Here is a 16,519-nt window from a genome sequence, read left to right as displayed (position 1 = left end):
GAGTAAATTTTTGGTGTACTTGGATTGATTTATGAAAGTACCTTCTTCAGTTTGCTTGACTTGAAGTCCCAGAAAATAGCTTTCTTTTCCCATCATACTCATTTGATATTTTGACTGCATTACCTTTGAAAACTTTCCATAGAGTTTGGCATTTGTAGAACCAAAAATGATGTCATCAACATAAATTTGGACTAAAAGTAAGTCATTGCCATGGTTGATATAGAATAGAGTTTTATCAATTGTGCCTCTGGTAAATCCACTTTCCAAAAGAAACTGAGCCAGAGTTTCATACCATGTTCTTGGAGCTTGCTTTAGGCCATAGAGTGCTTTATCAAGTCGGTAGACATGATTAAGAAATTTTCGATCTACAAATCCTGGAGGTTGTTCAAAAAATACCTATTCTTCTAATTTTCCATTGAGAAAAGCACTTTTCACATCCATTTGAAAGACTTTAAACTTCTTGTGAGCAGCATAAGCCAAAAAGATTCTTATGGCTTCCAATCTAGCAACTGGAGCAAATGTTTCATCATAGTGAATACCCTCCTGTTGCGAGTAACCTTTAGCAACCAGCCTTGCTTTATTTCTTGTAATTATGCCATCACTGTCAGTTTTGTTTCTGAACACCCATTTTGTGCCAACAATAGATCTGTACTCTGGTCTTGGCACTAGGGTCCAGACTTTATTTCTTTCAAATTCATTTAATTCTTCCTGCATTGCTTGCACTCAATCAGCATCTTGAAGAGTTTCTTCCACTTTCTTTGGTTCTTTCTGAGATAGAAAGGAATGATAGAGACATTCATTTGTTGTTGCTGTTCCAGTTCTGATACCTGCTTCAGGATCTCCAATAATCAAGTCAGGTGTATGATTTAGTCCACTTTCTTGCAGATAGAAGTTGATCTCTAGAACTGGATCCTCCCCCATGATCCATGTTATCTCCATTAGCATTTTCTGATGCTCCCCCTGAAGTTATGCTCTATGAGATTCCAGAATTTGAGTTGGATTCTTCAGGAATTGAAGAATCAGAGTTTTCAGGATTATTAGAGTTTGGCTCATCAGAAATTGATGAATCAGAACTTGAAGAGCCAGTGACTGGTTCTGATGTTTCTTGAGAGTCTTGAGATGTGGTGTGATCATCAACTCGCTCCCCCTGAACAGGTGCATTTTCCCTTGGAGCAGTTATTACAGTTTCAATGACATCAAAATTTAACCCGTCAGAACTTACATGATTAAAATTTAAGTTATCAGAACTTACTGAATCAAAACTCATATCTTCATTTTCAAATCTCTGCTGATCATGATCATTGAAATCTTCAAGTCCAGTAATCTTTTTATCATCAAAAGATACATTGATAGATTCCATGACAACCCTTGTTCTTAAATTGTAGTCTCTGAAGGCTTTTGTGGAAAGTGGATATCCAACAAAAATTCCTTCATCAGCTTTTAGATCAAATTTTGACAGATGTTCAGGATGAGTCTTAAGAACAAAACACTTGCATCCAAATACATGCAAAAATTTCAGATTTGGCTTCTTTTTCTTCGCCATCTCATATGGTATTTTTCCATGCTTGTTTATGAGTGTAACATTCTGTGTAAAACAAGCAGTCTGCACAGCTTCAGCCTAAAAATAAGTTGGTAGTTTTGCTTCATCAAGAATAGTTCTTGCAGCTTCAATAAGAGTCCTGTTCTTTCTTTCTATAACTTCATTTTGATGTGGAGTTCCAGATGCAGAAAATTCCTGTTTTATTCCTTGCTCTTTGCAGAACTCTTCCATGATTGAATTCTTGAACTCAGTGTCATTATCACTTCTTATTATTTTAACAGAATCTTTGACTAACTTATCAAGCTGTCTAACATGATCAGTTAGAGTAGATGTAGTTTCATTCTTCTTGTGCAAGAAATATACCTAAGTGTATCTGGTGAAATCATCCACTATAACCATAGCATATTTCTTCTTTGCAATAGACATGACATTGACTGGACCAAATAGATCAACATGTAGTAAGTGATAAGGCTCAAGAATTAAGGACTCAGTTTTGCTTTTGAGTGAAGATTTTCTTTGTTTTTCCTTTTGACATGAATCACAAAGGCCATCAGGAGCAAATACTGATTTTAGAAGTCCTCTCACAAGATCTTTCTTTACTAACTCATTTATATTGTCGAAATTTAAATGAGATAGTCTCTTGTGCCAATTCCAGCTTTCTTCAATTGATGCTCTACTTAACAGACAGATTGCAGAACCATCAGAACTTGTTGAAAGTTTGGCTTCATATATGTTACCATGTCTGTAACCTTTCAGAACCTCTTTGCATGTAGAATTACTAACAACTTGACAGTGTTCTTTAAAGAAATCCATATGATAACCTCTGTTACAGATCTGACTTACACTTAGCAAATTGTGTTTAAGTCCTGAGACAAGAGCTACTGATTCAATTATGACATTCCCAAGATTGATATTGCCATATCCCAAAGCCTTTCCCATGTTGCCATCTCCATAAGAAACTCCTGGGCCAGCTTTCTCCACAAAGTCTGATAGGAGGGCTTTATTTTCAGTCATATGTCCTGAACATCCGCTGTCCAGAACCAGGATGTTTTTCCTGTTGCCCTGCAGTCACAAAGACCACTATTGATTAGTTTTAAGGACTCAGACTTCCTTGGATCCTTTGGCCTTATTAAGTTTGTTAGCATGTGCAGCGAATTTAATTTCAGAGTTTATGCTAACATGCTTTTTGTCAGACTTTATATCAGACTTTATATCAGAATTTACACCAGAAGGAATTACACTAACTTTCTTTAAAGAAGGTTTTATTTGATAATAATCATAGTACAAACTATGATATTCCTTACAAGTATAAATAGAATGCCATAAACTACCACAATGAAAACAAGGATTTTGTGGTTTAAACCTAACAGACTGACTCTTAACTCCTTATCTAGGAGGTAAAGAGTTTATATCTTTATTTTTCCTGCAAAAAGAAGAAAGATGGTTAGATCTTCCATAATTATAGCATTTCTTTCTAGGAGCATTAGAGACAGGCATATAATTATTGCTTTTATTCACACCTTCTTTTCCATTCCTATTTTTCCTAGCTTCTTTTTCCTTGTTCACATTTCTAATCTCTTTCAGCTTATGCTTAAGCTGCTTCTTTGTCATTAAGCCAACATTTACCACAGTTGGTTTATCCTGTTTCAATTTGTCAGAAGTTGATTTTTCTTTTACTTCTGATTTAGAGTGTTTCATCTTTTCAGATGTAGACAAAACAGTTTTTTCAACAAATTTAACAGGATTTACCTTTGGCTTTACAGTCTGTTTAATAGCTATTGGCTTAACTAGCAAAGATTCTTTTTCACTTTTATCATCTTCATAACCTAGTCCTTCTTTCCAATTTCCATTTTCTAAGATTTTCTGAGTTATTCTTCCAGAGTTAGTCCAAGTCCTGATTATCTCCTTTTCCTTTTCTAGTTCAGATTTAAGAGATTTATTCAATTTTAGCAGTTCATCTCTAACATACAAAGCCTCATCTCTTTCTTTCTGAGTTTAAAGGAGAATAACTAACTCCTTTTTTAAGTAGACATTTCTGTTTCTAAGAGCAAGACTTTCAGAAGTTAATCTTTTATTTGTTAAAGTCTGATCTCTAAAACTAATAAACATGGTTTTAAGATATAATCTCAACTCAGTAATATCATATGTATGAAAAGCAAGAGTTGAATGAGGTACCTTCAATTCAGCAGCATCAGAACTGTTATCAGCATTTGCCATTAAGGCATAGTTTACCTCTTCTTCAGATTCTGAGGTGTCTGCCCAGTTTTTCTTCTTTGTGATAAGTGTCTGGTCTTTATCACCTTTTCCTTTCTTACAATCAGGAGAGATGTGGCCTCTTTCACCACAGTTGTAGAATTTGACATTTGACTTGTCTCCACTGTAAGACTTTCCTTCTCTGCTTTCAGACTTTCTAAACCCTTTATTTTCAGAGCTTCCACCTTTTCTTGAAAACTTCTTACCCTTTCTGAATTTCTTGTAGGCTATCTTTGTAATACCCTTCACCATAAGAGCACACAGTTACATCATCTCTGCATCAACATCTACTTCAGATAAATTTTCAGATTCTGTATCATCATCATCTGAATATGATGACTCTGAATCAGACTGTATGATGAGAGCCTTTCCTTTGCCTCTCTTTGAGACAACCACTTTAGGAGATTCCTCCTCAGCTTTAAGTGCAACTGTATTTGACTTTCTTGCATGCATTTTTCTCCTTTGATCCATCTCAAGTTCATGAGTCTTGAGCATACCATAAATTTCATCAAGAGTAGTTTCAGCAAGGTCATAGTTGTCTCTTATGGTAGTAGACTTCAAATCCCAATTTTCAGGAAGAGTAAAAAGGAATTTTAGATTTGAATCTTCAAGATCATATTTCTTGTCCACCAGTGACAGATCATTCAAGAGTTTGGCAAACCTGTCATATAAATCAATTAATGATTCATCAGCTTTTGAATCAAAGTGCTCATACTCTTGTGTGAGTATAGTCTTCCTGTTCTTTTTGATTGCATCAGTTCCCTGGCATCTTGTCTCCAGAGCATCCCATATCTCCTTTGTATTCTTGCATCCAATTACCCTGTTTGACATGGCATTGTCAATTGCACTATGCAGCAGATACCTTACCCTTGCATACTTGGCAATAGATGAGATGTCTTCAGTTGTGTAATCACCTTTCTCCTTTGGTATCATCTTTGCTGGTTGATCAGCAACTGTAACAGAAAGCTTGGTAGGCTTATATGGTCCATCATTAATTATATCAAGGTATTCTGGATCTGTGGCTTCCAGAAACATAGCCATCTTTACCTTCCATATAGGATACTCAGATGCTCTCAGTATGGGAACCCTAATACTCTCATATCGACTGTGGGTTTGATTGTTTTGAGTATCTTGAGTTTTGGTGGGCTTAGTTGGAGTTTTTATTTCTTCAGACATGACTGTAAACTGGATCTCACTGTTTGTATATCAACAGAGTTGCTCTGATACCACTTGTTAGGTCACACAACACTATAGAAGGGGGTTGAATATAGTGTTTATACAATCAAATCAATTTATAACATAAGTATGTAACAGTAATCAAGTTTATTCAATATAATAAACTCTGTTACAAAGTAGATTAAACTACTCTCTTAGTGATGAAAAATATCACTAAGAGCTACTAGGGTTACAAAGAATAATGTTCTCGTTAACTTAACACTTTTAGTGTAAACCCTAAGTTGTGTTTATATAGTACACAGTTACATGATATCTTCTAATTGATATGGAATATAATTCTGTCTCCTAAAATATATCAATCAGATATTATCTTCTACAAGTCTTCTAGCTGTCCAACTCTTCATGCATATCTTCTATTGTTTTAGTCCAGATCATCTCTTGTAAATCAACCGCATTCCTTATCAGAAGTACCCGCACTTAAGTCCTGATATACATCCTGATAACCTTAAGTTCTGATATAAGTTCTAACTTAGTAAATCCTGACTTCCAATAAGTCCTGATATTAAGTTCTGAAACTAAACACAATAGATTAGACATAACATCACAAATATATCTAACAGAAAGTATAACTGATGGTTTTCAAAGATTCAATAAGCTGATTAATGACTTGCAGCTTCATGACAAATAATATGAAGCTGAGGAGGTTTACTTGAAGTTCTTTCTCACCCTTCCTGACCATATAGAACAGAAGGTCTCATCTATAAGAGAAGGGATAGGCTTGAGCAGAATGGCATTGGAGGTGTTATATGGTATCTTGAAAACCTATGAACTGGAAATATTTTAAAGAAAGTCTTTAAAAGTTGGTCAAGGGCACATTATTGATGGATCAAGTGCTCTAGTGGTTAATGACAGCCATTCATCTGATGATGAACAGGAAATCCAGACTCCAGTTGTCTCAAGCAATGAGCAAAAGAACAAGGAAACACAGAAGCAAGTTATTCTTGAACTTGAAGAGGATCAATTTTATACCTTAGATGAACTGGATGAGTTAGATCAGTCCATGGCTTACTTAGCAAGAAAATTCTCTAACATTAGAGTAAAGAAGCCAAAGCTCTTCAAAAATAAGGGATAAACATCCAACAAGGACAACAACTGGAAAGGAAAAGCACATTATAATTCTGGAAGCAAAAATGGTTACAAAACAGGAACTGTTGACAGGTCAAAGATCAGGTGCTTCAATTGTGATGAACTAGGCCATTTTTCTATAGAATACAGGAAGCCAAAGAAAGTGAAAAAGGACAAGGCTTATCTTGAATTGGAAGTAAAGTATGAGGTTCTTCTAAGAAAGAAATAGGGTAAAGCTTGTATTACAGAAGGAAAGAGTTGGGATGATTCAGACAATGATTATGATGAGAAAGTAGGAAACTATGCACTCATGGACTTGGAACAAGGAGAGTCATCCTCATCAAAAGCTAAGGTACCAACTCTTACCACTATTGATTTAAATGAAAGTTAATATAAGGAGACTGTTGAAAAGATGAGCATAGAAATGTTCCATATCCACACTAGCATGGTAGCAGCTACTGAGGAAGTCAGTACGTTATCAAAAGCTAATGAGAAGCTTGAGAGTGAGAAACAAAAGTTTGATCTATTGCTTGTGGAGCTTGAGACAGTCAAGCAAGAAAATGAATATCTAAAGAACAAGCTGAAGTGTGCTACTGAGATAGATACTGTGTTGAGGGAGAAGCTAGAGAAGAATGAAGTAAAACTGAAATCATTCAGAAATGCATCTCAGTTGGTCAGTACATGAGAAGAACAAGCCATGTGCTAACATAGCTATTGGATTGGATTATGATGCATTGAACAACAACAGGAAAGTTGATGGTGATAAGGGAAAATCCACTGCAAGTGAAGATGTCCCAGCTATGCTGAGATAGGTTGGTTTACCTATGTTCAAAGCATGTGAAGTAAATTTCAGTGAAGAAGAGTTGACCATAAAGCAAGAAATTGCTGATGAGGACAATGAAAAGAAATGTACAGAAACAACTCCAACTTCTAAACTGAGAAGAAACCCGTGGTTGATCAAATTCCCAAGAAGCCAATCAAGGAAGTTAAAACTGAGGATGGAAGAAAGAAGAAGAAAAACAGAAATGGAAAGATTGAGATAAACAAAAGCAACAACCTTGCATTTTTTGTTGATGCTCCTAGAAAACAATGTCAGAATTGTGGCTCTACAAATCATCTAACTCACCTTTGTAAAAAGGCTGTTATTGAGCCAAGATTGAGAGCATGCAAATATAATGAAGCAAAAACTGAAGATCCTTATTTCTTTTATGATAAGTTTGGTTGCATTCCTTGCAACATGAAAGTAATGACAAGTTGCCACAAGCTAAGAGTAGACTTTAAAGAAATCAACATTGAGTCTACAGCTAAAAAGGAACATGCAAATCAAGCAATGAACACTATTATTTCTGAATCAATTCATTCTAATTCTGCACATTCTGTCAACAAGAAGCAAGTACCCAACACTGTCTGGGTAGCTAAAATCACTTAATTCTCAAGACATATGGCAAGTGATATGGCCCTGCTATTACAGTTTGAGGAGATGGCTGGCCCATCAGTGACTTTTGGAGACAACAACAAAGGTTTCATAATGGGATATGGTAAATTAATTTATGGTAATGTTGTCACTGAAGATGTAGCATTGGTTGCTGGTTTGGAAGTAAATCTCTTAAGTGTTAGTCAGTTCACAGATAGAGGATTTAATGTCAAATTTGACAAAGGAGAATGCTTAACCATCAACAAAGAGACTAATGAAGTTGCTCCGAAAGGAGTAAGAAAGGGAAGCTTATTTGTTGCAAACTTGAACTCAGCAAATGAGGATGTAATTGATTGCTTCTAGACCAAGGCATCTGAAGAACAAAGCAAGTTGTGGCATAAAAAGCTCTCTCACTTGAATTACAAAGAAATTAACACTTTAGTCAAAAAAGAGTTAGTGAGAGACATACCAAATATGGAGTTGCTCAAAATGAGGTCTGTGAGGCTTGTCAAAAAGGGAAAATGAAGAAATCAAGTCACAAGAGTAAAACTTTGAATTCTATAAGTGCACCTTTGCAACATTTATATGGACTTATTTGGACCAGTTAATGTCCTATCAATTTCAAGAAAGAAATATGCACTTGTGATGGTGGATGACTACTCAAGATACATATGGGTAAAATTTATGCATTCTAAAGATGAAACTCCACACATCATAATTGAACATATTAAGAATATTGAGAAGCAGGATGAAGATCAGAATTGTGTGAAAAGATTGAGAAGTGATAATGGCATAAAATTCAGAAATGCAACTTTAACTGAATTCTGTAAAGACAAGGGTATTGTTCAAGAATTCTTAGCATCTAGGACACCTCAACAGAATAGTGTTGTTGAAAGGAAAAGTAGAACATTAGTGGAGGTTGCTAGAACAATGCTGCAAGATGCCAAACTGCTAACAAGTTTTTGGGAAGAAGCTCTCAATACTGCATGCTACACTCAAAATAGATATCTCATTCACAAGAATCTTGGCAAATCACCATACTCAATCTTATCTAAAAGGAAGCCTACTGTGAAGCATCTTCATGTGTTTGGAAGCAAGTGCTATGTTCTAAAGGACAACTTTGAATATGTGGGAAAATTTGACTCTAAAGTTTTTGAAGCAATTTTTCTGGGATATTCATCGAAGAGAACTACCTACAAAGTCTATGTGCTTGAACAAAAGAAAATTCTGGAAAGCACAGATGTAACTTTTGATGATGACAAGTGTCCAGGCTTAGAATGCCTTAATGAAAATGAAGCTGAGGCCCTTAGATTGAAAATCTCAACATTTATAGTAATTCTGAGGATGAAGTTGAAGTCAACACAAATCATAGAATGGATGAAGAGTCAACTGAACAAGTGGATCATGAGAATTGAAGCTCATCTCAAACACCTAAATTTGATTGCACAAACTCTGGGGGAGAAAAATGAGAAAGTTCTGCAAGTCATGCCAATGATGAAGAAAATGCAGAAAATTCAAGTCAACAAACTCAAACCAGGAAAAAGGACAGGAGTCACACAAGAGAAGCAATTATTGGTGATCCTGATGCTCGAGTGAGGACTAAAAGTGCATCTGCTAATGAATGTTTACATGCATGCTTTCTTTCATAAATTAAGCCAAAGAAAACTGAAGAAGCTCTACTTGATCCTGATTGGATATCTTCCATGCAAGAGGAGCTAAATCAGTTTGAAAGAAATAAAGTTTGGGAATTAGTTCCTGCACCAAAGAACAGAAGTGTAATAGGAACAAAGTGGGTGCTCAGGAATAAAATGGATGAAAATAGAATTGTCACTAGAAACAAAGCAAGGTTGGTTGCAAAAGGCTACTCACAGGAGGAAGGAATTGATAATGATGAAACTTTTGCTCCAGTTACAAGACTTGAAGCAATAAGGATTTTTCTTGTATTTGCTACACACTCAAATTTTAAAGTGTATCAAATGGATATAAAAAGTGCATTCCTTAATGGTAAGTTGGAAGAAGAAGTTTATGTGCAACAACCACCTGGCTTTGAAGATCCAGAATTTCCAAACTTTGTGTACAAGCTACTCAAGGCTCTATATGGACTAAAGCAGGCACCTAGAGCTTGGTATGACACACTTTAGAATTTTTGCTTAAACATGGATTCACTATAGGTACAATTGACAAGACTCTCTTCTACAAGCAGCATGGTGATGATATGATCCTAGTTCAATTCTACGTGGATGATATCATTTTTGGCTCTACAAATGAAAAGTTATGTCAAAGATTCTCAAAGCTTATGCAGAGTGAATATGAAATGAGTATGATGGGAGAACTAAGTTAATTTCTTGGACTTCAAGTCAGTCAAAGAAGTGATGGAATCTATATCAGCCAAACTAAGTATGTCAAGGATTTATTGAAGAAGTTTGGCATGATTGATTGTTCACCTGCATCTACACCTATGTCTACAGCTACAAAGTTGGATGAAGATAAGAAAAGAAAAAGTGTAGACATTTCATGTTATAGAGGAATGATTGGATCTTTGTTGTATTTAACTTCTAGTAGACTATACATTATATTTGCAACATATCTGCGTGCAAGTTTTCAAGCCAATCCAAAGAAATCACATTTGATGTGTAATATCCGGGATATCGCGTGTAATTATTTTTTTATCAATAAATTATTATTATATGATTATTATGTGATTTCTGGTGAAGTATCTGTTGATTGATATTGATATTAAGATGTTTATATGTGGTAAAAGGTGAATAATATTATGTCTAGAACAAAATATAGATAATTATGATATTTTTCTGGTAATTTTTGGATCATTATATGATTTTATGATGATATATAGACTTAATAATTATTTTCTAAATAATTACAAAACTACTTTATAAAACCGGGAATCGTCCAACTTCAACCGTTTTTATGTTTTAGTAACCCGAAACTCTTCGGAAAACTCCTAACCTAATATGACTATTCTGAACATTTTCCGTATTTTAACTTTTTCAATCCGGATTACGGTTTGACCCGTATGCGTCCCGGCGTATAATTTTCGATACGATAATCATTTTGATAGATCAACAAAACCCGTATTCTCGAAAGACGGGATAATATTTCATTATTTTCGTATAAAGTGTTTTATTAGAAGCCCAGTTTGGGTAATCATCCAATACGGGTATTAAAAACGGATCGTCTTTACAGTTACTTAGCGGCTAAGTAACTTATTTATCGATCCAATACGATCCAATGCGTATTAATATTCCATAAATACAAATAGCCCTTTTTTATTTCATTTTATTCGTATAATCATAATCAAACAGTAGAAATCGATAAAATACAGAGAAAACTCTAATTAATCGTCGCGTTCTTGAAAATCAAACTCACAAACGAAAGCGTTATCGAATTCAGAATCGAGCGTGCCATATATCAAATCGAAGCTCTCAAAAAGTTCTTTCATAATCAATCATCCATTTTAGTGTAGAAATCAAGTTAATCTTTTATATTTAATTATTTTAATTCGAATTAATTAAAGATTAAATTATGAAATTTTGATGTTGATGTTGTTGATATGATTTGATGCTTGAATCATGTAGATAATTTTATCTTGGTCATTTTAGTATATTACATGACTGATTTGAAATTCAATAACATGTTCAAATTGCTGTTTGATTCTCGAAATTAAAAATTAGGGTTTATGTGTTTGAATGTTCTTAATTGAAAATTAGGCATTTCTTTGTTAGGGGTTACGGGTTGAAATTGATTACATGGTTGTGTAGATCGTGGAAAGATAAATCGAATGGTATATTTGAAATCAACATACGATGCCGGGAAGTAACTCGTCGGAAAACCAATCGAACCGGCGGCATAAAATTCAGATGGAATTTTCGGTTGATTCATTGATTTTCTAGTGATTTCGTTTGCATGATTACGTTCCTGGACCAAAGCAGAGTAATTACTGATGTTTTGGGACATTTCTGGGTAATTTTTACAGTCACCGGAAAAGCTCATGGACGACATCCATGGCGTCCTGGCGAACATGGGAGGACGATTGTAAAATTACAGTTTAGCCTCCGAGTTTTTGTAAAGTTTGCATTTTTATTACTCTTGTTTTGAAAACTTTTAAAAATCACATTTATGTTTTAAAATGTTCAAAAATCAGATTCATGTTTTATTATTTTCAAAAATTGTATTTTCTTTTTATACTATTTTCAGAAATTGATTTTTATTTATTTTAAAATTCAAAATTCATTATTTATTTTTTGAAAATTATTTTTAAGTTAAAAATAAATCTTAATTATTTAATTAATTAATATTAGTTGATAATTAATTAACTAATTAGTCAATTAATTAAACCATATATAACTTATTGATAATTAATATTAGTTAATAATTAATCATAATTAATTATGATTCAGCTCATTGATTTATATTTCTTATCATATTGTTATTCTAGAATTGGATTATTTTTAAATATGGACTAGATTCGTGGTCGGATCAGATTCGTGGTCATAATAGGCCAATGTGTGCCTTGGATCTAGTATATAGAGCAAAGCTGGGAGCCTTGCTCGGGGTTAGTGTGTGACTGATAGCAGCCTAACCTTGGTATTAAAATGAAAGTGGATATCCAATTCTAATTATTGCTTATCAGAAAACTTGATTTCTTATATCATTTCACTTTATCATTGTTAATCTCAGTGACTGTCATTATGACTTGCTGAGCTAGTTAGCTCACTCTTTCAAATCTATTTATGTTCTTTTTTAGTGAAAATGAATCTGGTGGTAGCGAGGATCCCCAGACAAGTGTGCGAGCTAGGTATCCAGGTTGAAATGGAATAAGCTAGCAGATGATATTTGGCTTAGTTTGTGTTGATAGTTTGTAATAAAGTTTACTTCAATTGTAAGATAAATAAACTGGGATTTGGAAAGTTCGTAATATAAATAAGGTTGTGGCTTGTGGGCATACTTTAAACTACTTCGATCCGTGGAAAATGGTAAGTAGGGTCATTGCATATATATTATTATATTCATAAACAGGTTTATATATGATGTGTGTGCCTGTGTTGTGGACCCTGTTAGGGCTAGAACACACGCTAATAATTCACGCAAGTATACGCGTTCGTAAGTAATATAGAATTAATTCTAGTTCGTTCCCACAAAGACTCTTTTGGTTAACTTAATGATTTATGCGATTATACAACAATGATATGGTTATTATTCAATGCTAAGACGAATAACAAGTTGAGATTGTTATAACTAAGGTACTAACTAACATGCAATTAAATAAGAGAATAAAGGGTTGAATTATTATATGAGACAAACATGAGATTCTAACTTCATTAAATACTTAATTCAAAGTCTTCTTGTTCTTAACCAGAGCATGCAATGGTGATGACACTAACCAGATAACACGAAATTGCTGAACGCCAACTTTTTTGCATGAATAACATACTACCAGCATCCACAAAAGAGATAGATGCTGAATAGATACCAAGTATGTTGAGACCCTATATGTCTATAGAACTTGACAACACAAAGGTTTAATGCGCAAATTATCTATCGTGATTACATAGGGCAAGTAAGATGGTTAAAATTACCTACGAATCATGCATAACAAATACATGAACCTATGCTAGCATGGCAAGTTCTAAACTTCTAAACTCACTGTTGTTTCATTAGAGATTAACACGCTATCATATATGTTCGCGACGCACATAAGACGAATAAGCACAATCAATACTAGGTTATCATACAATCACCACACACTAAGATATCGAAACAAGTTTAACTATTGAAATCCATAAATAAATCCGCTAGAACCCCACGATAACGATTAGCCCATAATCGGACTCATCATCAACGTGGGTTCCGATGAAAGCATGGTATAATAAATATAGTCTTTATACTGAATAAATAATAAACCAAGTACGTTACAAAAGAGTATAGGTTCAACAAATAAGAAAACTAGTATCCAAGATTACAACTTAAAACAAAGAATCACAAGAATAAACTAGATCATCTTCGCATTCGTTGAATTGTGCTATACGGTCTTCTTACGCTTTCTCCTTAAGCTCTGGTACGTCTTGTTATGAAAAATGATCATAAGTTATGTTTATATAGCAGCCCATGCAGATTTGAAGTCCAGGAGATCAAAATTAGGCGCGCGCTTCACCAGCGCGGACGCGCTGCAATTCTGTAATCCTGGCGCGGGAGCCCGCTACCACGGCGCGGGCGCGCGCTACCACGGCGCGGGCGCGCGCTACCACGGCGCGGGCGCGCGCTACCACGGCGCGGGCGCGCGCTACCACGGCGCGGGCGCGCGCTACCACGGCGCGGGCGCGCGCTACCACGGCGCGGGTGCGCTGACTTTCTGGAAAAAAAATCCTAACTTCTGTTTTTCTTGCTGGTTTGAATTGGTCTTTTCACGAGCAATTTTCTTGACACATTCCTAACACCAAATTAGCATCAAAACAATGCCAAATCATGTGGATCCCTGTTAAATGCCTGAAATGCAAAAATACTACAAAACATATCAAAAACACCAATAACTTGAGTACAAAACATCAATTCAAAGCTTTACGGAGCATTATAAGATGACATAAATGTCACTCAACATACCCCCAAACTTGAATCGATGCTTGTCCTCAAGCATAAACAGAGTCAAAGAACAAGAAATAAAAATGCAAAAATGCAAACTATATGAATGCTGTAACACTCCAAAATCCGGGGTCGGGGATCCGGGTTGTCATGAGTTCCATTTCCCTTAATAACACCTAATTCTTAATAAACAATCATCTACTGCGTAGTGTGACCCCACAATATACACCTACACACCACAAGTTATAGTCTCAGAGATGAATACCAAAAATAACACAAGTCATTTTATTCCACAATTATAAGTCATTACACCTCAAAAGGGTTTTTGAATAAATTTACATATTATTTGCCATTATTACAATTCATAAATGTACATAAGTCTGGTACAAAAAAAGTTGAAAGCCTAGCCTATTGGTAGTTCCTACCTCAGCTACAACGACATCAACGCCTACAGGAAACTGCGGAACGTTTCCTATCCGCTCACGAATTGGGAGCTTGGTCATGTTCATCATGTCTATCTATTATTGTGTGATGAAAGAAGAAAGCAAGGGTGAGCAACAAGCCCACCGAAATAATATGTATAATAATTAACATTATATGAGCATTCTCATAGTACTCATGAAAGTCTTGGTCAAGAAGAAATGAACCAAGTTTGATATCTTAACGCGACCAAGTCGTAAAATATTCAGTATATAAGTATATATACATTTCAAAATCTTAGAATCCTCTTCCATGCATAATACACATAGAGTTCCAGTTTATAACTGTATAAAAATATCGTTGCAAGGTGATCTCATATATCTAACCTTGTCTCAATGTTTTTGTGAAAATATCTGTCATGCATAAGATAATCATTAACCAGATATAAGTTAAAAATATGAAGTTATAAGATACTCCAATATACTTATATCTTTTCCGGATACTACTTGAACTACCACCGTTCAAGGTATCATCAGTTTCAAAAGTTCATCATATATATGAGACTACAAGAAAAGACTTGAATAGATTCAATCTTTAAAATATCATTATAAATAATGAAGTTACGAGATACTTCATTAATTCCCGATATATATATACACCTATATATACATTTCATACACTCCTTGAAAACCTCTGTTATGAAAATTATAAACAGAGTTGCAATATCCAATGAATTTGGAAAGGAGAAAACCTTGGCATAAACCCGATATCTTGCTAATCAGGCAAAGATACCAATAATAACCTTTTCTACTAGTAGATGGATGAATCCCCCATCGGTCATCACCCTGGCCTCATTAGGACCTTGTCCTGGACCGCCACCCGGCCTCTTACGCATTGATGTGCTGCCACCCAGCCACTTACACTTTGATAGACCGTACCCCGGCCTGTCGCTTATGCCGACTCAATTAGATGGACTTACTTCCCGAACGTTGGGTAAGTAATCAATTCATTTATCAAAACAACAACCTTGTTGCGAATATAAAATACACCACAGAGCCGGATCTCTCAGGTTTTGAGCGAGTATTTAAATCCCCTTCGAAAGGAGGATCTTAAATATAAAAAAAAATGAGTTTTGGGATCCGCCCTAACTTTTAAAAATCATTTTGAAGACTCGAAAATATTTTTAAGAATGTTTGGAGTAATGGTGATTTAATAAAATAAATCAGTCCCAATATATTAGAAAATATCTGAATATTACTATTTAAATAATATTCCCATAAAGAATAATCTTTATAAAAATAATTGAAGTAAAATTTTTAAAACTCATACTTGAAATGAATATTAAATAACCAAAGATAAACTTATACGAAAGTACGATCTTTATTTGAATAATCGAAAATAAGTTTGATTATCGAAATATTATTCTTTAATAAAATAAAGAATATTATTTAATAAATAAGCGGAGTCATAAGTCCTCGAATGAATATTCAAAATAATTATCATTGAATAGAATAAAAAGAGTCATACGTCCTCGAATGAATATTCAAGATAATATTTCTTAAATAAAATAAACCGAGTCATAAGTCCTCGAATGAATATTCAAAGTAATATTCATTAGTAAAAATAAAGTTATCGAGTAAACCTTATTCGATTAATAGTTTTGAAAACTATATCTATATATATATAAATATATATAATATACTCGGGAACATCGATTCCCGGTTTAGAAAATGTTCACCTTTGGGTCCCCTATACTTAAGGGTATACGCAACTACTGCTTATCTCTAGCATAGGTATTATGCAGTTATAAGCATTGGAATCAACAATTAGATATCAATATTATGAAACAGGCATGCATATAAACCATATCAGCATGCTCCAATATATCCTTAAATCGTTCCTCCTGTATTCACTAGATACAGGGCATATCAAAATATCATTTACTAATACTAGAACCATTGTTTATACACTTCTGAAAAATTTCTCCACTGATC

General features: G+C 34.5%; 1 pseudogene; it reads right to left on the bottom strand.

Annotated features, from left to right (window-relative positions):
• LOC141695495 (uncharacterized) overlaps positions 1–16,519 on the bottom strand; it is a 181,341-nt pseudogene that overhangs the window by 153,326 nt on the left and 11,496 nt on the right.

Source organism: Apium graveolens, chromosome 11, assembly GCF_009905375.1.
Source record: "Apium graveolens cultivar Ventura chromosome 11, ASM990537v1, whole genome shotgun sequence".
Classification (NCBI taxonomy): domain Eukaryota; kingdom Viridiplantae; phylum Streptophyta; class Magnoliopsida; order Apiales; family Apiaceae; genus Apium; species Apium graveolens.
This window is presented reverse-complemented; position numbering and strand designations above follow the sequence as displayed.